Here is a 25523-nt window from a genome sequence, read left to right as displayed (position 1 = left end):
CTTGAGCCCAGGAGTTGGAGGTTGCTGTGAGCGTGATGCCATGGCACTCTACCCAGGGGGATAGCCTGAAGCTCCGTCTCAAAAAAAAGACTTAAACATTCCATACTTCACTGTGCAGCAGCCAGAGGATGGAGTAGTCTGGAGGTTCCTGTACCCCTTAGCTGCAGAAGGCTCCATTCATGAAGCAAAAAGCCCAAATTAGAGGTGTCTTCTCCAGACCTGCCTCCCAGTGGGCCAGTTAACTGGCCTGGCACAGTCAGTGGGGCTCACAGAGGCCTCCCATGCTTTTGTCTGATCACTTCCCCTTTTTCAGCAACCTTGGTTGGGGGTAAGAAGCACAGCAGTGGCCTTGACCTTTGAAAACACAGGGAGCCTCCGTTTCTATTAGTCCCACCTTTAGGGGATACCCTTTCACACCCAGACCCCAGGAACTCACCCTGTGTAGAGTGACAAGTTCATGCTCAATACAATTCATGGTGCGGGAAAGACTAAAACTAATCTAGGCTAATATGCGATCTCCAACTAGTAGTGATTTGGCAAGATCCCAGGAGGAAAATAAAATTTGTCTTCCAAGTTAAGGCTAATTGTTCCCCTATTATTTTGTACTTTCCTATTACAAGAGCAGCGAGCACGCTTGAGGCAAGATACAGCATTGAGTTAAAGCGAGTGTTACAATAAAGAAGGCTTGTTCCATTCACAGGAAAGGTGAGAGCCAAGGTCTGACAAAGAGAAAGGAGTAATCATCTGGAAAGCTATTTTCTAGTTCTAAGTATGTTGCAGAAAACTCAGACACCACTTCCTGCAAAATTAACCCTTTACTTTTCTTAATGCTCAGAGTTGAGGCTGGTGAAAAGTCAGTTGATGTAAACAGTTTTCTCTTAGAGGCAGATTTGTAAGTGCCCAGGAAAAATATTCAAGAATGGTAAATCTTTGGGAAATATACAGAAAGAGTAGGGGAGGAATAAGCAGAATGCCTCCCCCCTGCTTTAAAGTTTCACACAGGAGTCAGAAGGAGGTTTCAAAGTAAAGTGTTCAAAACATCTGGTTTTTATTTGAAATATAATTAGAAATGTATCTTAATACATAAGGAATTTTAAAGCTAAGAGGAAGTACATTTCTGGGTGACCAAATGTTATGGATGATGTTATAATTGTGGCATGAAGGGGCATACCAAAGACTCTGACAATATTTGGAGAGATTTCTCTACTTGGGTTGTTGTATTGTTCCTATGAAAAGTTATTTACCCATGAAATAAGAAGGAAAAAAAGATTTTTTTCAAACATAAGGAGGAATCAAGGGTTTCCAAAACTTAAATGGCACAAAAATAAAAAATGGTGACTAAGACATGCTTTCAAAATGTCAATCAATTTTAAAACAAGGGTTTTGCTCCTTTTTCTTTCCACTCTCTGCCCTTTCCCACCCGTTTGTTTTTCTTCTGTCCATTTTCCACTCTGTGAGTAATAAAGACAGAGAGTGTGTACCCGATTAGTGAACCCCCCGAAAGTAAATGCATGCCCCCGCCTGGCTCCTCAGTTCCCCTACCTGTCCTTCTTGGCTGGGTTTTAAAGTCCTGACACCCACACCTATGATATTAGAATTCCTGATGGGTGGGCCAAGGAATCAGGGTTTTAAAAACTGTGCAGGCCATGCCAATGTGCAGCTGAGGTTGACAACCACTGTCCTCAGCTGCACGATGTCATGACTGAGAGACTCCCTGGAGACGCCAGGCCAACAGCCAAATGTTTCCCAGGCCTTTGTAATCACAAACTGGGAAGTTTTCAAAAAGCACTTGGGGGACCATTATGTTTTGTCAAGACATCAAAAACAACAATTACCATCTACTATTATGATTATTTTATGAAATAGAGGACATTGTAGGCTGGGCACAGCATCTCACACCTGTAATCCTAGCATTCTGGGAGGCCAGGGTAGGAGGATTTCTTGAATCCAAGAGTTTGAGACTACCCTGAGTAAGAATAAGACTCCCAACTCAGCAAAAAATAGAAAAGTAGCCAGGCACGGTGATGCGTGGTAGGAGTCGCAGCTTCTTGGGAGGCTGAGGCAGGAGGATGGCTTTGACCCTGGGAGTTTGGGGTTGCAGTGAGGTCTCATGATACCACTGCACTTGAGCCTGGGTGACAGTGACACCCTGCCTCAAAAAAAAAGGACATTTTAATATCAAAATAGACAAAGGACATAATCAAAGAGTAATAAAAATCTCATTTACATATAATGTATATATACCTATGTATGTGTATACATACTTATGTGTGTATGAATATACATGCATGCAAGTATGTTTATACACAAAGTAGGACAATGAAGTTTTCAAACTCATCCTGGGAAAAAAACATACCTGTTTGCTAAAAATCACTGTGGTCACAGATGGCCAGGGAAGGACTCTGAAGGTGACTGTAGTGATACTCAGCAATAAGGTATCGAGCACTTTTCTAGGATGGGTTCGTGAACTGAATTGTTTGACCTTACATATCTGTATGTTTTCTTCTTTTAAAAATTGTGATAAAATATATGTAATGTAAAATTTACCACTTTAATTGTTTTTTAGTGTATGCTGGCATGAAGTATATTTACACTGACGTTCAACCACCACCATCCCTCTCTATAACATTTTCATCTGGCCGAATTGAAACCAGGTATCCATTCAACATGGCTCCCGGTGCCCTCCTCCTCCCAGCCCCTGGCAACCACCCTTCTGCTCTCTGTCTGTATGAATTTGGCTGCTCTAGTACCTCATGTAAGGGAACTATGCAACATTTGTCCTTTTCTGTCTGATTTATTTCACTTGGCATAATATCCTAAGGTTCTTCCATGTTGCATTGTATGTCAGGATTTTATTCCTTTTTATAGCTGAGTGATAGCGAATCATATGGAGAGACCACGTTTTGTTCATCCGTTCGTCTGTTGTGAAGTCGTGTCTCCTGTGGCTTTGATTTGCACTTCCCCAGCCATTAGTGCCATTGAGCACCTTTTCACGTGCTTTTTGGCCATTTGTACGTCTTCTTTGGAGAAATATCTATTGATGTCCTTTGCCCTTTTCTTTTTTTTTGAGACAGAGCCTCAAGCTGTCCCCCTGGGTAGAGTCCCGTGGCATCACAGCTCACAGTAACCTCCAACTCCTGGGCACAAGCGAGTCTCCTGCCTTTGCCTCCCAAGTAGCTGGGACCACAGGCGCCCGCCACAACACCTGGCTAGATTTTTGGTTGCAGCCATCATTGTTGTTTGGTGGGACCGGGCTGGATTCGAACCCACCACCTTAGGTGTATGTGGCTGGCACCTTAGCCACTTGAGCCACAGGCGCCAAGCCGTTTGCCCATTTTTTAACTGGGTCATTTTGTTTTGTTTTGTTTTTGAGTTGTACAAAGTACAAATTCTTGGATAACAGACCACGTAACAGTGTATTCAATCACCAGCAAACAGGCCTCCTTCAAGTCCAAGGATTTAAAGTATCATTTACATTGATTTGTGTCTGGAATGGTCTAATCTCATTTCATCACCTGGACGATCACTGAGGGTTTCTGTCCAAAAACGTCCAGGCAAGTGATGCAGCAGCTATTTATAAATAGGAAATCCAGAGCGGAGAGAGAGAGTTGGAAATCTGACAGCAGGTCTCAGTTTGAATCTGTAATGTCTGTTTGGGCACAGGGCCTGAAATGGTGGAACCCAACCCAGGATTTCCATGTTCTATTTTTCTTCCGACCACTGTTGGGCAAAGCTCCATTTGGCCTACCCTATTGACAATTCTGTTCCCCAGGCTGTACTGTCTTGGGGGAAAATAGGGTGGCACCCTGCATAGTATCTGATGGAATATACAAGCAAAGCAGCTCTGTTTTACTTGGAGGGGATTCTAGCTTCCTTACGCATCCCTCTAATTCTACCAAATAGTTCTGAGAATCTCAAGAAAAAGGATATCTCCTATGAGCTCTAAGAAGGTGTCCTCTTAAAGTTGAGCGGTTTCAGCTCTGCCTTTCTGCCACTCATGATCTCTAGAGTGACGTGTCTTCTGGGCAGCATGTGCCAGAGCTTCCACTATGGCCACTGACGCCCACCAGTGCCCACATCACAGTTGCAGAGACTGCCTGCTAACACCCCGGGTCTGATTGTTGTCTGCAATGTTGGTGTCAAGGTTGCAGACATCTTATACTAAACTTGTCCCATTTCTCTAACTTGGACTTGAGCTTTGATGGCAGCCCCCTTATCACAAATCAGGCTAGAGCCTAGGCGTAAGAGCTGTCTGCACCTTGCCCTGCTGGTGCAAGCATATTGCTCTCTGGCCAAACTTGTACAAAGAAACCCAGTGTCTTTAAGGTGAGTTTTCTTCTAGGATACAGTTATTTCTCTTCCTTATTAAAATATATCCTCTGGCTCGGTGCCTGTGGCTCAAGCCGCTAAGGTGCCAGCCACATACACCTAAGGTGGCAGGTTCGAATCCAGCCCGGCCCGCCAAAACAACGATGACAGCTGCAACCAAAAAATAGCTGGGCACTGTGGCGGGCGCCTGTGGTCCCAGCTACTTGGGAGTCTGAGGCAGGAGACTTGCTTGAGTCCAGGAGTTGGAGGTTGCTGTGAGCTGTGATGCCACAGCACTCTACGCACGGGGATAGCTTGAGGCTCTATCTAAAAAAAAAAAAGTATATATATATATATATATCCTCTTACTACAATGTATATGTAGATCAAAGCATCACATTGTACCCTATAAATATACACAGTATTTTCCAATTAAAAGTAAATTAAAAAAAAAACCCAAAACCAAACCAAAAGAAATACATCCTGCTGGGGCCCCACTGTTCCTCCATCCTCACCAAAGGTGAATAAATCGCAGGGTGAGCTCAGATTAGGCTTAGACTTGGATTCCCCTATTTTATTTTATTTTATTTTATTTTATTTTTTGAGACAGAGCCTCAAGCTGTCCCCCTGGGTAGAGTGCTGTGGCATTACAGCTCATAGCAACCTCCAACTCCTGGGCTCAAGCGAGTCTCCTGCCTCAGCCTCCCAAGTAGCTGGGACCACAGGCGCCCGCCACAACACCTGGCTAGATTTTTGGTTGCAGCCGTCATTGTTGTTTGGCGGGTCCGGGCTGGGGATTTGAACCCGTCACCTTAGGTGTAGGTGGCTGGCGCCTTAGCTGGTTGAGCTATAGGCGCCGAGCCATTTTATTTTATTTTTGAGACAGAATCTCAAAAATTTTCAGGCAGTCTCCACAACTGTGATGTGGGCCAGAGTGCAGTGGCATCATCATAGCTCACTGCAACCTCAAACTCCTAGCCTCAAGTGTCTTCTTGCCTCAGCCCTCTCAATTAGCTGAGACTACAGACGCCTGCCACAACACCCGGCTAGTTTTTCTACTTTTAGTAGAGATGAGGGTCTTGCTTTTGCAGGCTGGTGTTGAACTCCTGAGCTCAAACAATCCACCTGCCTCAGCCTCCCTGGATTACAGGCATGAGCCACTGTGCCTGGCCAACACTACATTATTTTAAAAAGTAGAGCACTACAGTTATTCATCCACTCATTTTCCTCTTGAAATGACTCTAACACAAAGGTACTTCTGTGTTTCAAATAGCAAACCTGAAATTTTATTCCTCCAATGAGAACAATTCCATGTATTTTGGCATTTTACCTTAAAATGTTTTACTCTTTTAAAAAAATGGGGTTGCATATAGTACCTATTAACACATTGATTTCTCAACCCTCCTGGGGAGATTGCTGAGCCCAGGGAATTTAATTAAGTTTAAAGTCTTGCTGGAATTACTAAACAACAGCCACTAACAGGTAATGTGATACATTTTAGTCTGCTAGGTCTTATATATGTATATTCAATCATATTTTTAAAAATCCCTTTTACAAAGAAAAATTCTTCTTGGATATCCTGGCTTTGGGAACAATAGCTTGGCTCCTATCTGCAGCACTCCTTCCAAGAGGTGACGCTAACTGCACATTTACTATATGCCAAACACTTGTCTGATTGGTTTACATAGATTAAATCACTTAATTCTCCCAACCCTAAAAACTAGGGATTGTCTTTATAATCATTTTTCAGATAAAGAAACAAATCATAGGGAGGTAAGCAATCTGCTGCCGGTCACGCTGTAAACAGAGCCTGACTTTGAACTCGGTATGATTTCGAAATCCCCCAGAGTCTTAACTATTTTTTGCACAACTAGCTGAATGTTCATGGTTCTTGCATTCGGTTATTCAGCAAACATTTATTTTTTATTTATTTATTTATTTATTTTGAGACAGGAGCCTCAAGCTGTCCCCCTAGGTGGAGTGCCGTGGCATCTCAGCTCACAGCAACCTCCAACTCCTGGGCTCAAGTGAGTCTTCTGCCTCTGCCTCCCAAGTAGCAGGAACCACAGGTGCCCGCCACAATGCCTGGCTATTTTTTGGTTGCAGCCGTTATTGTTGTTTGGCGGGCCCGGGCTGGATTTGAACCCGCCACCTTAGGTGTACGTGGCTGGCACCTTAGCCACTTGAGCCATAGGTGCCGAGCCCAGCAAACATTTATTCAGCAACTACTGTGTGCTAGGCAGTGGATCCCAGGGATACAGAGATTAAGGAACCTAGGCCCCAGGGCTGGAGGTGTGAACTCATTTCCTATTCCTGATGTTTCTACAGATGGGAGGGCCTATCTGTGCTACTTCCCGGAAAGGAAGTGAAGGAGGCAGCTATCTAGCCTGTCCCCACCCACATCATGGCTGGGAAGCAGTGGCTTAGGATAGTTCGCCAGATGATTGGTGACTGGGGAGAGGGAGCTCTTCGTGGTCTGAGGCTGCTGTGACTTTGGTGGAAGCCCTGTTGGCCACCAGCTATTGAGGAGCTGCACAAAGTCCAGTGCCTGCCATAACTGGACTTGTCACTGGGGACTTATCATCTCTGGTGACAATAGCTGGGAATATGAAAGAATTCGTCTCTCTGTGAAAAATGGTCAGTGGGTAAAACAAAGTTTCTACTGTGGGTCTTCACTGAAAACCTGACTTGGGCAAAGCCAGGCATCTGCACCAACATGCTTACCCTCACCACAGCTGCCCGGTGCGAGGGTCTGTGTGCAACAGGTTAGAGCCCACGAAGGAAACCAGGGGACTGGGAAGCCCAGAGGAGGGGCTCCCACCCCAGGTTAAGGAGAGGCGGTGGCCCAGGGACTTGTTTAGAAAGTGGTGTGTGACCTGAGTCCTGGAGGACCGCGAGGCATTGGAGACATGCCAGGCAGCGGTGGGAACAAATGCAGCAGCAGTGGGGGGCGGGGGGCGCACATGCTCACTTGTGTGGTCAGGCAGCCACGGGGTAGGAGGGGAGCCTGGGGGAGGGGACACAGCCAGGGAGGGGCCATGAAAAGCCTTGAGTGTCATGCCAAGGTCATTCATATTTTACCCTAAAAAGCAGTGAGGAGCTCTTGAAGGACTCTACGCAGGCAACACCATTTTGCATCCTGGTAGTATTTCCCCAGTAACAGTATAGAAAACTTGCAGGTAGGGGATGCGCTGGGAGACTGGGGCAGGGGCTAGGCAAGAGATAATGACATTAGTGAGGGGACACAGTGTCTGGTCAGCTCCAGAGTCCAGGGCAGAAGGGACAAGGCTGATTTCTAGCTCAGGCGCTGAGTATGTGTTGATACTAGTCCCCAGATGGAGCATGAGGAGGGGAAGGAGAGGATAGAGGCTCAGCTGTAGCCAGGTGTGTCTTGAGGTGCCCATACTGGGAGCTCTTGTTACACTCTCTGGTCAGGACCTCTTTCCACAGGCCATTGAACTGGATCCCCATTCTGCCAGCATGCCACAGGGTACTCCTGTGGTGGGATTGAAGTGGCCATCCTGTGTCACTCCTCCAATTATCTGGTTTCTTCCCGTTGTTCGTTGTTCGTTGTTCTCGGCATGGACAGGCACCTTCTGGGCTTCAAGGTGTGGCTTCCTCTCCAGGAATCACAGGCCCATTCTGTGCTCACTCTCCCTCGAGTAACCAGTTTTACAAGTTTTTCTAAGCATTCTTCTCTCTCCTCCATAGCCAGTTTAAAACTTTCTTGACCAAATTACCTAACCTCCATGGGGGAGGAGCACTGATCCCAGCCAGGGAGCCACCATCCCCACCCCGATATCTTCAATCACGCTCCCAGCCAGGTTATCTGTTGCACTTGGATCTATTTGAGGGCGGTTCTGCCTTGGGTTGGCAGATCTAGATTAAACACCCCAATGGCTTCGCCCTCTTCTGAGGTCTGGCCCGCCAGAGGCACACTTTGGCCTTTTAACAGGAATTGAAGGTGACAAGGCTTGTCCTGGGGCTGGTAGAAGGGCAGACCCAAGTTTGACCAAGAAAGATTTCTGTTTCCTCTCTGCGTTCCATCTTGCCTCTGCCCACGGGGACTGGGCCCAACTCCTCAGAAGATGCCTGAATTCTGGGCAAATCCGAAGATCACAGAAGCAGTTAATTTTAGTAGACAATCAGAGAAGCTAAGTTTAGGACTGAATTAGATCTCGAATTTCCTTCTGGACTCTGCAGCCTGCCGGACTTGCCTATTGAGCGTGGTTGATTGGTGTTGGCCAGGCCTGCGCGGGGGAGGTTGGCAGCCTCGGGGCTGTCTTCTGGGAGTCTGGCCTCCCAGCTCGTTCTTCTACAACTTTCCCATCCAGGAGGCTTCATTTTGATGTGAATTGGAGCTCAAACATGACTCAATTATAGGCTAAGTTCAGCTAATGAAGAAGCCTTGCAAATGAAAGCTGTCACAAAGAACCCAAATGCAGGCGGCCCTACAGCCAAAATATAAAAATATTACCCAGTTGACACGACCAGCCCAGCCAGCCAAATAGCCTTAGTGTAATAACATTGAACCCCAACTTATCTTTTCTCCTGCCCCCTTCCAGTTTTGAAATGCCATGGATGATCTCTGGATTCGAAGCTAGGGGGGTGGAGGGCTGGGTCCTAGTTCCTATCCTGTCCTTACTGGCAGAATTATGTAGTCAGGTCACTCAATATGGGGGGGTTTCACTTTTCTCCTCTAAAAACATCAGATTTAGAAAGAGGCTGAAGGACATTAAATGAGGAAACATGGGTAAACTCTTGCATTCAGTAAAGAAGCTGTGAAATTTGAATTTTTTGGTAAAATTTGCTTCAAACCATTACTGACCTTTCACATACTAGTTTTAATGTCTTCTTTTTGATGAACATTTTCTGTGTATTCGTTCAGCAAGCCATTATCAACATCTTGCTGAGGTGCAATTTCTGTAAATGAGTTTGTCTGTGTTTCTCTCCCATATTTGTTGCCATCCCCAATGCAATCAGACAACAGTAAGGGACTCCTGTTCTTACTGTCCCTAGAGTTCAGAGCTGAGGGTGAAAATTCAGAGAGGACAAAATAAAGCCACACTGAGGTTTAGATTTCAAGATAGATTTTGAATCTCACTGTAGAGATATGAGTTTAGAGGAAGATGCTTTGTGTCTCAAAAAAAAAAAAAAAGGCCTTGAAGGACTTGATGCATCCACAACATAGTTAGAATGATCGAAAGAATGAGTGTTTGCTCTTCAAGGAAGTAATCCAGACCCTGGGCAGACAGAAGAGAAGACACTGAGGGGAGGCAGGGTGTAATGGAGCACCTAGGTGGGCTAAGGGACTGCAGAGGGGAACTGTGCCTCTATCTCAGGGAGCCTGGCTTGGTGGTGGGCACAGCAGAAATCAGGTGGACATAAGGTCTGGCCAGTCCCCACTGGGAAGATTTGGGGCATCCCTGCCAACTCTCCCATGTCTTCAGTGTGGAACATCACAAAATTTACCATCTCTCCTTCTCCCAGCGACAGGTAACCTGCAGAGGAGTGCAAAGTGTGGCTGCCTGGACCCATTACCAGAGACCGAAGAAATGTGGCCCTCTCAGCCAATGCCTGGGGCTGAGGAAAGAGGAAGCATCTCGGCAGACAGCAGCCCAGGTAAACCAGGGCAATCAGGGGCCTGATTCCTTAACATGTGGAGCTGTGTTAGCGCCCTAGAATTTAGATAGAAGCCTAGGGACATGGGCAGGGAGGGAAAAGTCTGAATTAACCAAGAAAATCTTGGCTCTGAAGTGACTTAAGTTTTTATCAGCAACAAAATTACATTCACTTATTTTAAAATAAAATTATACACTTTTTGAATCTCTTGAGTTTCATGGATGAGGTTTTGAAGCCACTAAAGTATGTTATGGGCTCGGCGCTTGTAGCATAGTAGTTAGGGCACCAGCCACATATACCGAGGCTGGTGGGTTCAAACCCGGCCTAGGCCTGCTAAACAACAATGACAACTGCAACAACAACAACAAAATAGCCGGGCATTGTGGCAGGCGCCTGTAGGCCCAGCTACGTGGGAGGCTGAGAGAAAAGAATCACTTAAGCCCAAGAGTTTGAGGTTGCTGTGAGCTGTGACGCCACAGCCCTCTAAGGAGGGTGACAGTGAGACTCTGTGTCACAAAAAAAAAAAAAAAAAGTATGTTATGACTTATATCACTTGTTGATGGTTCAAAGTACTTTCACTTGTCATTTAACTCAGGGCTAATCTGCTGGCTCACATGAGGACAATCACACCAGTACCTGCTTTGATTGGCCAATGATTGCGCCACATAGGTTATTAACTATTTTGAAAGCATCCTGAAATCAAATGCCTATTATATGTATAGCTGTTGTGTTTGAGTCAATGTGTCTCACATAGATTATAAATATCTTCATTTATTTATTCATTCAATAGATATTTAAATTCTAGGAACCATGCTAGCAACTTAATGTTGAAATGGGAGGAAAAAATCCGTCTCTGTTGTCATGGGTCTTATGGTCTAATGGTAGAGATAGACAGAATTTAAGACTCACAGAAATAAATGTGAAATTACAATGGTGATGTCCAGTCCTCGGTGCTATGACAGTCCCATCTGTAGCCAGGGAGGTCACTTGAGGAGTCATGAGTAGGCTAAGTATGAAGAAAGATGAGGAATTAGGCTGGTGAAGACGGAGGGGGAAGGATGGGTGGGGAATGGGGCATTTCAGGCAGAGGGATAGCATGTGCAAAGGTCCTGTGCTCAGAGGGAGCATGGTACCTAGGAGGCCCAAGTGGCTGATGTGCTGAGATCTCTGGGGAGGTGGTCCAAGGTGAGACAGGAGTGTAGCAGGACCTGGTAGGCCATGATAAAGGTTTGGATCTTCATCCTCTGAAGCAAAGGGAATTTTAAGCAGGAAAGTGGAGTATAAGGGGCTATGACATCCCTGGGTTGATCCTTTATATGAACACTCTAATCATTCCAGAAGGGTTTCCAGTTTTGACATAGAATAAAGTCAAAAGAAGGCTCTTCTGAACCTTTTCTCTGATTTCTTCCATCACCACCCCCTCCACCCACTCAGGGATGCCCACCTTTTCCTTCTGGTTCTCCTGGAAAGTTGTGGGTCATCCACACAGTGTGGCCTTGGCCAGGGAGTGTGTGAAGCTATTTCTCTGAAAATCCCTGAGTGTGACCTACGTGTGAGTGAAGCTAGTTATGGTCCACTCTGGATTAGTGGACGTTTCTTGCCTCTGCCTGCCCTGCACCCAATTCCTCGCCCTGGGAATGGCTCCCTGATAGTGCTTTAGGCAACCACATCACTGCCACTCTCGTTCCATCCAGGAATGATGGGGCCAGCTCTGTCTTATCTCTGCCGCCTCCTTCCCTAGCTCTGAGACTGAGCTATACTCAGGCCAATGAACATTTTTCATCCATTCACAACCAACTCGGGGCGGGGGGGAGCCCAAGGACAAGTTGCATCCCTCTGAGTCTAATTCCCACAGGATGTTCTGGACTGATGGGGAGAAGCCCCTTTTCCTTTTCAGTTGCCCTACGGAGGAGTGTGGTCTCCCAGACTGCCGCATCAGTAATTCAGGCCTGGCTAACATGATGGTCCTCCTTTCCCAATCCTGCCTCCACCCAACCGCTGGGGCCTCATTGATGTCCCCCCCAACCCCCAGCTGTACTTCACTTTCACTCGAAGACCAAACCAGAACTTTCTCTCAAATCCTCTGAACACCGAGGAAGTGAAGTTCTGTCTTCCTTGTTCCCTTGTGCCCTCAACTGGTCGGTCCCTCTCCTTTCAGCATAAAGTACAGATCATTAGTCCCTGCCCACCCGAGTGTTATTTCTCAGCTGGATTCATTCTATAGGCTCCATCAACACTGGTCCCCTCATCATCTTCCCAGGCCACGATCTGCATTTCACTGCCTTCTCCCCCCTTCCCAGGGACAGTTCCTGGCCAGCCCGCAGGCTGATGTCCTTGCTCCCACTCAGCACAAGCCCTCTTCTCCATCAGCTTCATTTTTTCACCCTCAATCATCTCAGTCCCCGCACAGTCTGAGTTCCATCATCTTCCACATAGTAGGCTGATGGTTTCTCTCTCACTGTCTCATAAGCATCGTCATTGTTTTTAAAATCAGAGTTCTCAAACTCATGTTCTGGGTCCATGCCCTTACCTTTTACATGGAACATACTGTGTATACCACAGTAAACCAGGAGAAGCATTTTTAGAACTGGAAGCCATGGGAGACAGAATATAGTCTACCCCTCTCCCTTTGCAGGTAAAGAGATTGGAGACCTGTGAGGTTGTAATTTGTCCAGATTACACAGATTAATTGTCCAAAAAGGTGAGAGGGAACGATGACCCAGCTATTCCTGTGGTTTACCACTAGTGAAATACTGAAACCCATGATGTCTATTCATGAAACTATAGCCCATTCTTCGTCCCTTGTTGACTCAGTTGCCCCACATTGTCCTACTGGAAATGCAGAGAGCGATTTAGATTTGAGACAAGAGAGTGTGGTGGAAATCTTGAGTATGCGGGATTAAGTCGATGTGATCAAACTTGTATTGGTTGCTGAATACCTCTGAGTAAGGCCTTTCTGCTACCTCAGTGCATAACTGTTTTGCTCTAATCAAAATTTTCACTCGATGATCAGTTGATGTGCCTGAACTACTGATGACTAAGAACACGAAAGCTTCAGTGAGCTTCAGGCCGATGTTAGGTCAGCCACAAAGAGGACTGAGCTTCCCGATCCCACTGCAAAGTCACAAAGCCAGAATCTGGGTTCAGTTTTCCAAAGCTTGCCTCCTCCCCCAGCCCTACTCCCACCCTCAAATGCACACATTTCAACCTCCTTCTTTAGTCCTCAGTGAAGGGTCTAACAGAGAAGGGATCCGTGTAGGATATGGGGAAAAGCACAGGAGAAGGGAAGAGAGAGGAAGAAGAGGGAGAAAGGTGAACACAGAGAGAAAGGAAACAGAGGGATGTGCTTAGACTCTACCCGGGCACTGCTGGGATTTTATTGTAGCCATTTCCTTTTACTAAGAGGAGGCTTACCCTTCTGGATGAAAAAAAATAAGATGAAAATATAAAATAATAAAAATGACAGCTGTCTCAATTGAGTGATGACTCTGCTCAGCACTGTGGCTAAGAAAAATGCAGACAATAATTTTCAAAGATTATGTAGTAAAGATTCTTAATGCTTTAACAGGGAATGTTAGGCTGAACACAATTCCTGGTGGGGTAAAGAAATATTTCCTGGAAGGCACGTGCACCGTGCACATACACGTGCACACAAATACACAATGTACATGTAATTGCATTGAATTATTTGTTTGGGTAATTGGAAAGAAAATTTGTGGTACAAATGCAAAATCGAAGTTGAGGATGAGTGGAAATCTGGAAGATTTTCTCTTTAACTATTTGTTGCAATTTTTGAAACAGTTCAATTTGACTGCTTTTTAAAGATGGCAGCGGCGAGGGAGCGCTTTCTGATCTGCTTCCCTTTATTGGTCACCTTTCTAGGTATCAAGGTCCTCAATCTCCAGCATTGCTACCTCCTTTTGTTTGTTTTTATGTGTTTCAAAGGCCCTGCTCTGGGGCTTGGGTGTAGAGCTCAGCCAATGCTGCTTGGCTGGTTAATTGTCAACCAGGCAAGCCAATCCCTTCAAAACCAAGAGAATGACTTGACTTGGCAGCTTATACCCTGAGCACAAAAGACAAGCCAATGACAGATTTAAAATGTACGTCTGCTGTCAGAGTGGCCCGAGGTGGGGTCCAGCGTGCAGGGCCTGGCCTGAGAGGGTGCAGCGGAGTGGCCAGTCAGCCGCAAGTGCTCCTCTCACCTCAACTCACCCAGGCCTGGCCGCTTCCCCCTTGGAAAAGAGAGAGCAGAGCCCCACTCGCGGCTTGGAATTCAGACACGAGCTCTCAATTGGATCAGTCCCCTCTGATTAGTGTGTTGCTTGTTTTTCTCGGCGCCTGTCTTTGTGTCTGTCTCTGTGTCTCTCTCTCTGTGTCTCTGGCTCTCTCTGTGTATATTGAGTTTATTTGGGGGATGAGACAAGGAAGAAAGGGTATGGCAGTTTCTATCACAAGGCCTCCTTGGCCCCCGCTTGAGCAGTGAAGTTATTCTACTCCAAAGAGGGGGGATTCTTGTTTTTAGAGGACCAGAAATGCCTCTCCCTCATCTCCATAGTGCTGCCTGATTCCAGGAGTGCCAGGTTGTAATCCATCCGTCCTCCTCTACTAAAACAGAAATATGCTTCAGCGAGCTCATTCTAAGAAATAGTAACAACCACTCATATTTTAGTATGAGTGAATTTATAAACTACTCTGCTTTTCTTATTTTACTAAAAAGAGAAACATAAAAAGAATGGGCTCTGGGAAAGGGAGACTATAAAGAGATGTGGCTTTAGGAGAAGGAGAGATTGCTGTCATGGTGGGAGGCAATGAAGCAGAAAGGTGAAACCAAAGATCCCAAAGAGAAGATTTTCTTCTTTATTATTTTTTCCCCAATAAATAATAAGAAAACAAGAAAATTTTCTTCTTTATTATTATTTTTTCCCATCTCTCTCTGGCATACTTCTCTTCTTTGTGTGAACATTTGGAGTCTTCTTACATGTGCCCGCAGGCACGCCAAGGCTGTTTCAACAGCACACAGTATTAACTGGTCCTTTGAAATCATTTCACCATTTGGTATTGAAACCATGGAAAATCTATCATTCTTTTGGTCAAATACGTTTTATTCATTCATTTAACAAATATTGATTTAACACTGCGCTAGGTAGGCATTAACGATATAAAAACGCATGTGACGGATAAGTTGCTTTCACCTGTGTTATGGAAATGATTGTACCCTTTGTCTAATTAGACTGTGTTTTGAGAGAAAAAATATACCTATTTGACTTAGGTTAGCAAGACTGTGCGGATATGTGTGTGTGTGTGTAATATTGAAGGCATAAGGAAATCAGTGAGTTTTCCTATATCTATTCTAATTCATTAAAAAATTTAAGTTATGGCCTGGTACAGTGGCTTGGACCTATAATCCTAGCACTCTGGGAGGCTGAGGCAGGTAGATTGCCTGAGCTCACAAGTTCAAGACCAACCTGAGCCAGAATGAGACTCCATCTCTAAAAGTAGCTGGGTGCTGGCTTGGCGCCTATAGCTTAGCAGTTAGGGCACCAGCCACATACACCAAGGCTGGCAGGTTCGAACCCAGGATGGGCCTGCCAAACAAAACAATGACAACTACGAGAAAAATATAGCCAGGTGTTGTGGTAGGTACCTGTAGTCCCAGTTACTTGGGAGGCTGAGGCAAGAGAATTGCTTAAGTCCAAGAGTTGAGGTTGCTGTGTGCTGTGACACCACCGCACTCTACTGAGGGTGACAAAGTGAGCGACTTTGGGGTGAGGAAGGGAAGGTGGCCAATGTCTCTCAACTTTCCTTCATCCCTTAAAGACTCCTGTCCCCATCTTGAGCAGTCTCTCTCTCTCTTTCTCTCTCAGGTTCCTTTTCTTCCTAACTCCAGCGTTTTGACCCTTCTAGAGATGTCCTATCCAATCTCTGGATTCAAATGCAAAGTCTAATCCCATTTACATAGGGGTCTTTCCTGTTATCTCCAGACCTTCTTCTCTTTGGTGCCAAAACGGATCTTAACCGCCAAGCCCTCATGTGTCGTGCAGGTGTGACGCTGTGGGCATGTGGGAGGTGGGATGTCAGGGTTAATCTAGACCGACTGGAGGACCAAAACAGGGTCAAAAAGGATACCATGTTCCCATCATCTCTTTGTTACTATCTCATTGATTTTTCAATTGTCTGCGTTTCCCAACTCTTGTCCTTTCTCCTGCTCTTGTTCTTCCAACCTTCTGTGTTCCCTTGTCCAGGCCATCTCAGACCTATGGCTACCTGGGAACCCCAGGTTGATGAGGCAACAGAGGGGCCCCGGAGCAAATGTTTCACCACAGTGCCATGCATACCAGGGCCATGAACTTCCTCTGACATGTGTTCTAAAGGAAGAGAAAATATTCGACACAGCTCTCAGATTGCCTTTGTGGAAACTGCTTTCGGATGGTTCACCCCTAGCAATGTAACTTGATGACTCACAAAAGAGTCTTTATTCATTGACCTTTTCTCCAGAGCACTCCACAAAGTGACTCACACCTCTATTTACTAGATTTTACTAGGAATGTTGGGTGAAATCTTTTCCCTTGAGAACAGGAATTTTTTGGTGTTTCTTACACAGAGGACTTGGGGACCTGATGGCACCTGACAGCAGCCTGGGCATTACTGATGGGCTGACATTCACTATCAGGGATGCTCAGCTGGGGCCAACAGAGTGACATTTCAGGAGGAGGGCGTATCAGCATCATGTTAATAATCCAGATCCACAGAAGGTAAGGCTGGGCAAAATGTTTCCCGTGGTGACTATTTGGAAGACAGTTTGAGGATGGGAATATATTGTGGGGAACCTTGATAAAAGGCCCCACAAAGAACCTTGGGAATGGCAGTCACTGGTTTTCTTACAGAGGATACTAAGGTATCAGCCGTCAGTGGGAAGGGTGGGGAGGTGGAGTGGACCTGGGCACCCGGGATCATTGTCCGCACAGCAGCAGAGGGGCACACCATGAACTCCCCAGCCACAGACTCAGACGCAAGTGGGAAAGCAGCTCTTTCCCAGGCAGATGAGGGAATTGGCACCAGAGGCCAGCAAGTGCCTCAGTGCAGACGCCCGCACACCTGCAGAAGCCCAGAGCCCTCTCTTCCTCCACTGCCACATGACAATAAGCCACATATCTCTGTCCATACATCAGACGCCACCCAAGGTCATCTGAGAGATGGAGCGATGATGTAAGAGTAGCAAAGCACCACCTGGAGAAACAATCTAAATGATCAGGTGGACTGAGCCGTCACCCAGATTAGACATTTTATTAAAATGTCCCCAGTCCCCATCAGATGGGAGCATGAGAAAATAAAATGACTAGGTTATTTACAGACCAAACAAATGGTGACATGTTTGTGTACATATACAAAGGACTGTGCACGGACTAGCAACCCCTCTATGCATTTGGTCATTTAACGCTTGTTCCCCACCGGATACTTTACCAGATGTAGGAAACCAAGTCTAGCTCTAGTGAGAGGCAGATGGGCACACAATTGCTACAGCACTGCTGCTGAGCTCCAGGGTGGGGAGCCCCAGAGGCCCAGGGGCCCTGAGGAGGGACCTGGAATTCAGAACCAGGACTCAGAGAACAAGGGGTTGAGAGCTGAGCTGAATTTGGAAGGACTAGTAAGTGTTAATCAGAGTCTAGATCCTAGAAGAAGGAAGGAGGTAAGCACTGCCCAGGCCGGATGTGGAGCCATCCCAGTGAGAAAGCCTGGGTGGGGGCGGAGAGGGGTCTCAGCAGCTGGGTGTGAGGAAGAAAGAAGAGATGAGACTAGAGACAAGTGACTGATCCCAAAGTGGCTTGTGAGCTGAGCTGGGGTGTTTGAGGCGTGTTTTGAGTGTTATAAAAAATGATTGAAACCGGCTCAGCACCGGTGGCACAGTGATTAGGTCACTGGCCACATGCACCAAGGCTGGCGGGTTCGAAACCGGCTCCGGCTAGCTGAACAACAATGACAACTGCAACAAAAAAACAGCTGGATGTTGTGGCACCTGTAGTCCCAGCTACTTGGGAGGCTGAGGCAAGAGAATCGCTTAAGCCCAAGAATTTGAGGTTGCTGTGAGCTGTGATGCCACAGTACTCCAGCGAGGGCAACGTAGTAAGACTCTGTCTCAAAAAAAAAAGAAGATTGAAATATTCTAATTAGGGATAGGACACATCCAATTCTCACTGGAAAAAGATAATTCAGTGGGCAGGGGAAAGGGCAAGTGAAGGAGGGCAGGGCAGGGAGCATGGGGACCAGTGAGGTGATGACTGCAGACCCTGGGGACCAACAGCTATGGCCTGCACCAAAGCTTCCCCCCTACAAGGGAAGAGTGGGCTGCAGATGGAAGACATATCTGTGAGAGAGAATCCACAGGATGTTATGACCCGTCAGACTGGACAGTTGAGACTCCAGCCCTCCCTAAGCCCTCTGCCCTCCTGGGATTGAGACCACGTGGTTCCCTCTCTCCCCTCAGCCCTCAGCACCCTGTAAGATGTCAGCAGGACACCCGCAGTCAGTGTTGTCACCCCTTGTGTCCCTCTTTTCCTCATTAAAGACAGGGACCTTAGCATGTCCATCTTCTGTAACCACAACCACCAGTGGAGTAGCTGGCATAGAAATACAAACTAAATAATGTATGCTGAACAAACACAAGAATGAGACATTGGTTCTCCAAGAAGCTTGACTATTAAAAGGGATATAGGATTTGACATGGTGAATTTTTTTTCAGAGGGGAGGAACCGAGGTTCACACTTGATCTTAGCCAAAGTCCAAGAAGTGATAGCAATGGAGGTTTAGATGCTGAGAGGAATGAGCCGGTAGAGAGAGGCTAAAATATGAGCAAGCGGCAGGTCAGGGTGGAGCTCTGCCCCTGAGGATGAGGGGGGAGGAAGGGGGCAGGAGCTGGAAGGCAGCTGGGAGAGGAGGCAGAGGTGGGCTTGCAGACACACTCCCGGGTGCTTGAAAACAAAGTCAAGGGCTTTGTCCTGTGGCCTCTGTCTGCAGAGTGACAAGAAGGCAACGCCTGAGAGCACATGGGGACAGGCCAAGGTGTGGGGGCTTCAGGTGGAGAAGTGAAAGTCTGGAAAAGCCACACAGTGGGTCAGGTCATGTGGGGTGACAGTCACCCCACTCTCAGTGGTAGAATACAAACTATGCTTATTTCTCACTCTGCTCTCAGCATTCCAGTGCTGGTGGACGTCAATGATCTGTTCCCTGGATGTCCTTAATGACCCATCATCAGTTGTGGGGGTCAGTTGCTGAGATGCTAACATCCCCCACCCGTAGCCAATGGCTGACCTCAGTGGGTCTGCCACCTGCACTGGGATGCAATTTGTACCCTGACTAGCAAGGGCAGGAGGCCCCTCGGTGCTGCCCTTGCTGCCAGGGCTGACAGCTGCTGCCTTGCTCTGCACTGAGATGCCACAAGTATGTGCCAGCTGCTGTGGTTTGAATGTTTTTGTCCCCTCCAAAATCTATGTGTTGGAAACCTAATCCCCAGTGCAACAGTCCCGGGAGGCGGGGCCTTTTGAGAGGTGTTTGGGTGGCTTCCTGGTACTACAAAAGGGGCTTGCGGGAGCGGTTCGGTGTCTCATCTCTCCCGCCTTCTGTTATGTGAGGAGGAAGTAAGATTCCTGCACCTAATGCTGGTGCCTTGATCTTGAACTTTCCAGACTCCAGGACTGTGTGAGAATAAACTTCTGGTCTTTATGAATAGTCCAGTGGCAGGTATTCTGTTGCTATAGCAGCACTGAACAGTCTGAGACACCAGGCCTTCCCAGGTGTATGCCTAGGCCCTTCAGGTGGAGGGCTGTCAGTGGTGAAACAGGGGCCTCCCCCTTCAGTGTCACTCAGTCACCTCCTGACAGGGGCGGGGGGTCGGGGAGGGCAGGAGCTAGAGTAAGGCAAGGGCAGGGAGAGGGAGCCCGGTAGGGCCAGGGTGCAAGGGGGGAAGGGACAGGTGGTGAAGAACACACGCTGGGAGTCCGGGGGATGGCCAGAGGCAGGACCACATGTTAGCAGAGCCCCACATCCCCAGCAGCCTCCACTGTCTTGTCACGCTTCCTTAGGGAACATGAGTTCAAAGAAAGAAATTCTTAAGAATTTCAAGATGTTCCCTCCTCTGCACTTAGGTCAAGTCCCTGACTTCCTCCTCCTTGTCACAGCAGTTTCTAGCTGCCATCCAGCCTGCCTGACAACTCTCTTCCTTCCTGCAGAGGTGGCCTGGGGAGCCAGGCAGAGGTGGCTTTGTGACCCTCACCCTCCTCCCAGGCTCCTGGAGGGTTCTCCCCACCAATCCTCACTGTGCATGCCCTGCTGTTCCTCTTCTGCCACCTAACAAAGTGGCCTTTTGACCTTTGCCTAATTTCTTTGCTTCTTGAAACTGAAGCTATCAAAGAAAAAAAAAAAAAAGACATTCTTTCAGGCCATATAAGAAGCCAGCAGAATAAATCAAACACCTTTGATGAGGACATGAAATCAAACATAAAAATGAGAATTCATTTATAAAGCAGCAAAAGCCACCCTGCTGGCCCAAGGGTGGCAGTGGATAACCAGGCTCACAGGTCCCAGTCAGGCTGAATGAAGGGTGTGGTAGAAAAGGGACAGGCCACACAGGCAGTGGCTCCCCGGTCCTGTTTGGAGTCTTCTCCTCCTGGGCTCTGCTCTGGCCTCACATGCTCATGGTGTGGCTCTGCCCTTCTCTCCCCTCCTTAAAATCCTAGAGCGGCTCAAAATTTTTTAAGGAAAAAAAGTTCCTAACATTTTCGCCTGCCTTTCATCTTTAGGCCTTTGGACCTACTGTTCTCCCTGCCTACATGCATTGACCCCTTCCTCAAATGTCCATAGGCCTGAGGCTTGTTCATCATCCAGGAATTGGTTTCAACACCACTTTTTCCTCCAGGAAACATTCTGTGACCTTCTTGTGTAAATGCTTCACTTATTTGGCCTCATAGCATGGAGATCAAATGCAGAAGGAACTTCGTGTGGAAAGGTCAAGCACACAAATCACAAAAAGAGAACTTAAATAAGCACATAGCTTGAGAACAGAGATACAGGCTTTTTTTCAAGAATGGTTGGGGTTGTCCCAGGGGCTTGGTGGGACCTGGGGTGGAAGCCTTTGTGACTGTGCTCTGATTACTGTCCCTCTCTCTATGACTATTGTGCAGAGCTATAATTACTGTGGTTCACCTCCCTGGGTACTTGCCACATGAGTCTTCTAAGAAGCATAGGACTTTATCCCCATCACTTTGGCACATGCTAAATGCTTAGTTACTATCTATTGCTAAACCAAGACTTGCAGGTGTACACTTGAGCTGTTGCAGAAGCCTAAGACTGTAAATCCTGCATACTAATATCAGAGCTTCCTCAAATAATAAAATATTCTCTCAGGCAGAAGGTCTTCCCTGGAGATCCCCAGGGACTCCTAGAGAATCTGTGGATTAGCTTGGAGTGGAGGGACTACACATCCCAAAAGTTGTGTGCAAAGTTTTGCAAGTAGGTGTAGTTTGGAGAGGGAGAAGAGCAATACTTTTCAATATTTTTCAAGGTATCTTGACTGGCCATCTTTGTTCTGAAACAGTGGTTCTTAAAGTATGGCCCCAAAGGAATAGCATCAGAGTCATTTGGAGACTTTATCACAAATGCAAATTCTCAGAGTCTACCTCAGATCTACTAAATCAGAAACTCTTGAGTGAGGGTTCCAGCAATCTATGTGGAGAAGTCTCCAGCTTTCTGTGTTACATGTTCAAGTTTAAGGACCACTGAAGAGTTAGAAATAGACTGTTTCATTGCCAAATCTGTAGAGGTAAGAAGTGGGGATAAAAAACTGAAAAGCAGAGAGAGTCAGAGAGAAGAAAAGGCAAAGCATAGCAAGTAGAAAACAGAAGAAACGTAGTTGAAATAAGTCCAAATATATCAGTTAATCACCCGTACACGTGAACATACAGATGTCACCAATTAAAAGACAGAGAGTCATGGGTTGGTTAAAAACAACCGTGGGCCAAAGCATCATGTTGTATGTGGTACATATAATCTATTTTTGTTTGTCAGTTATGCCTCAATAAAACTGGAGGGAGGTGGGGAAGAAAGTTTATAAAAATGAAAACAAAAACACAACAATGGGTAGATCTAGAAAGGAAAACTTATCGTTTTCAAAGAGTTCTCACCCCATCATCTTGTGGCTACCAGAGTCTGACAGTTCTGCAAGGTTATAGGGTAGGCCAGAGTTGTGAGCCAGTAGGGGGGTGCAACAGAAGGAGCCCTCCCCAAGTTAGTGAGGATTTCTTCAGCAGTGCCACTGCCACTGTGATTCAGGGACAAGGGAAGCTCTCTTGACACCAGGATGACGGGGTGGCAGGGGGAATTAACTTAAGGGTTAACATGTAGAAGAGCCACTGTAGCTCTTTGAAGTCCAACATCAAAACTTACATTCATTCAAAGTGAGATTGAGAGATTATTTAATTGCTCTGAGATTCAATTTCCTTGTCTCTAAAATAAGGAGGGGGGAGCAGAGCAAGATGGACAAATAGAAACTTCCAGGGATGTCCCTCCACAGGAATATCTAATTCAACAGCCACCCATGCAAACAAGCACTTTTAGGAGAACCAAAAATCAGGTGAGAGGCCATACTACCTAATTTTCACTTTATATCAAGGAAAGAGGCACTGAGGAGGGCAAAAAAGACAGTCCTATGTTGCCTATTCCAACCTACTCCCAATGCTGAGGGCAGAGAGGTTTTATGTGCCCTGAGGAGGGAGAGTGAAGTGATTGTAGAGCTTTGCGTTGAAACTCAGGGCCAACCTGGCACAGGGACTACAACACAGGTCAGATTCCACTGGCACCAAGGAGGGAGCCTTTAAGCCAGCGTGGCCAGAAGGAAATCTGCCCTGAAGCCTTAGTTCCTGCTAGGTCCACTATTACCTGAGAAAAAGAAGCTGGGACCTGGACTAAATTCATAAGGCAGTCATCAGGTCACCAGGGCTGCAGTCCTTGGGCAATTCCTGCAGCTATGCTGGCTCAGAGCCAGGGGACTTGGGGTGCACGTAATTAGGTGAGACACCAGCAACTATAACCAACCCTGTATCTGTGTTACCCCTCCCCTAACTTCATGCACTGTAACTCAGGAAGAGTCTTCTTCCTCTTGGACAAAGGAAAGGGAAGAGCTCAAAGGACTTTGCTTTACAACTTAGGTATCAACATAGCCAGAGTAAAATAAAATACCAAGCAGAACCTGAAGTCCTGATTCTAGGCCTTAGTTCCTAGATGGTATTTATGGAGCCATTCTGGGCCAGAAGGAAACATGTTGCCCTGAAGGAAAGAATCCAGTCCTGGAAGGATTCAGCACCTACTGACTAAAGAGCCCTTGGGTTTTGATAAATATCATTGGTAGCCAGGCAACAGTCATCGCAGGCTCTGGGTGAGACTGGGCTGGCTTCAGGTGTGACGTGGCATTGGTGGCCATAAGGAAGTGCCCCACTTCTCCCCCATCTCCAGCAGCCCAACATGGAGAGTGAGGGAAGAGAGTGAGATACTTTGCCTGGTAATCCAGGAAATGGTCCCATATTTTATCCAAGTTCACCAAGGTGGTACCACCAGGGGTGTATAAGAGTTATAGTCTTATAACCTTGGGGAATCTCTCATGTGGATATAGCTTCAGTGATTAGAAGGTTAGACCACAACATTAGACCACTCCAATTCCATTTGAGTATCTGAAAAGCCTTCTCAAAAAAGATGGTTCAAACAAGCCCAGACTGTGAAGATTAAAATAAATACATAATTCTTTAATGTCCAGACATTAACAAGTATCTATAGGCATCAGGAACAACCAGGAAGACATGACCCCACCAAATGAACTAAATAAGGTGATTAATCCCAGAGTGATGTAGCTGTGTGAACTTTCAGATAATGAATTCAAAATAGGTGTCTGGCAACTCAATGAACTTCATGACAACACAGAGGAGAAATTCAGAAACCTATTAAAGAAATATAACAAAGAGATTGAAATAGTTTTTTAAAAATCAAGCAGAAATTCCAGAGCTTAAAAATTCAATTGACAGAGAAATGCATCAGAATCTCTTAACAGCAGAATTGACTAAGCAGAAGAGAGAATTTATGAGCTTCAAGACCATTTGAAAATGCACAGTCAGAAGAGAAAAAAGAAAAAAGAATAAGTAAGAATGAAACACATCTACAAGATGTAGAAAATAGCCCCCAAAGAGAAAATCTTAGAGTTATTGGCTTTAAAGGGGAGGTACAGAGGGTGGGGGGTGGGTGGGTTGGAGTTTATTCAAAGAAATAATGCTAAACAACTTTCCAAAACTAGAGAAAAACATCAATATCCAGGTACAAGAAGATCATAGAACACCAAACAGATTTAACCCAAATAAGAATACCTTGAGGCATTTAATAATCACATTCCTAAAGATCATGGATAAAGTTCCCAAAAGAGGCAAGAAAAAAGAAAAAACAAAACATATAGAGAAAATCCAGGGCGATGCCTGCGGCTCAAAGGAGTAGGGCACAGGCTCCATATACCAGAGGTGGCGAGTTCAAACCCAGTCCTGGCCAAAAAAAAAAAAAAAAAAAAAAAAAAGAAAGAAAAGAAAAAAAGAAAAAAGAAAATCCAATACATCTGGCAGCAGACATCTCAGTGGAAACCTCACAGACCAAGAGAGAGTGGCATGACATAGTCAAAGTGCTGAAGATAAAGAACTTTAAGACTAGAATATTATATCCTGCAAAAATATCCTTCCAGCATGAAGGAAAATGAAGACTTGCCCAGAAAAACAAAAACTGAGAGATTTCATCAACATAAATGCCTTGTTGATCTGTCCTACAAGAAATGCTAAAAGGAGTTCTTCAATCTGAGAATAAAGAACATTAATGAACAATAAGAATCTTCTGGCCAGGTACCATGGCTCATGCCTGAATCCTAGCACTCTGGGAGGCCAAGGTGGGAGGATTACTTGAGTTCAGGAGTTTGAGACTAGCCTGAGTAAGAGCAAGACCTTGTCTCTTATAAAAAATAAATAGCTGGATATTGTGGTGGGCACGTGTAGTCCTAGCTACTTGGGAGGCTGAGGCAAGAGAATTACTTGAGCCCAAGAGTTTGAGGTTGCTGTGAGCTATGGTACCACCATACTCTAGCCAGGGCAACAGAGTGAGACTCAGTTTCAATAAAATAAAAAAAAAAAAAATAAGAAATCTTCTGAAAGAGTACAACTCACTTGTAAGTACACAAGTACAGCATACTTATGTTGGCAGCACTGTACAAACAACTCAGTAAGGTTTTATAACCTTGGTTTATCAGTGTCTCACAGTTGTGTTTGTGTCCATGTTGCTAAGTGATATTTATTATTGTTGTTGTGTGGTTTTGTATGCTGTACGACTGCAGCTCTGAGGATCATTCCAGAAAAAGAGTTCTGAAATAGCTTTGAAGGGTGGAGTAGGTGCTGACTTCATAGTTTCCCAAGGGAAGTAATTTAAAGGTGACAATAGTGATATTCAACAATGAAGTAACATTATCAGACCTCATGTAAATCTAGAAATCCAGAAAAGTCTGGATGTATGCCTTACCCTCTGCAATG

Source organism: Otolemur garnettii, unplaced genomic scaffold (assembly GCF_000181295.1).
Source record: "Otolemur garnettii isolate 467f Iridium unplaced genomic scaffold, OtoGar3 scaffold00120, whole genome shotgun sequence".
Taxonomy (NCBI): Eukaryota; Metazoa; Chordata; class Mammalia; order Primates; family Galagidae; genus Otolemur; species Otolemur garnettii.
The sequence above is the reverse complement of the archived record's forward strand: the minus strand, read 5'-3'. Positions refer to the sequence as shown.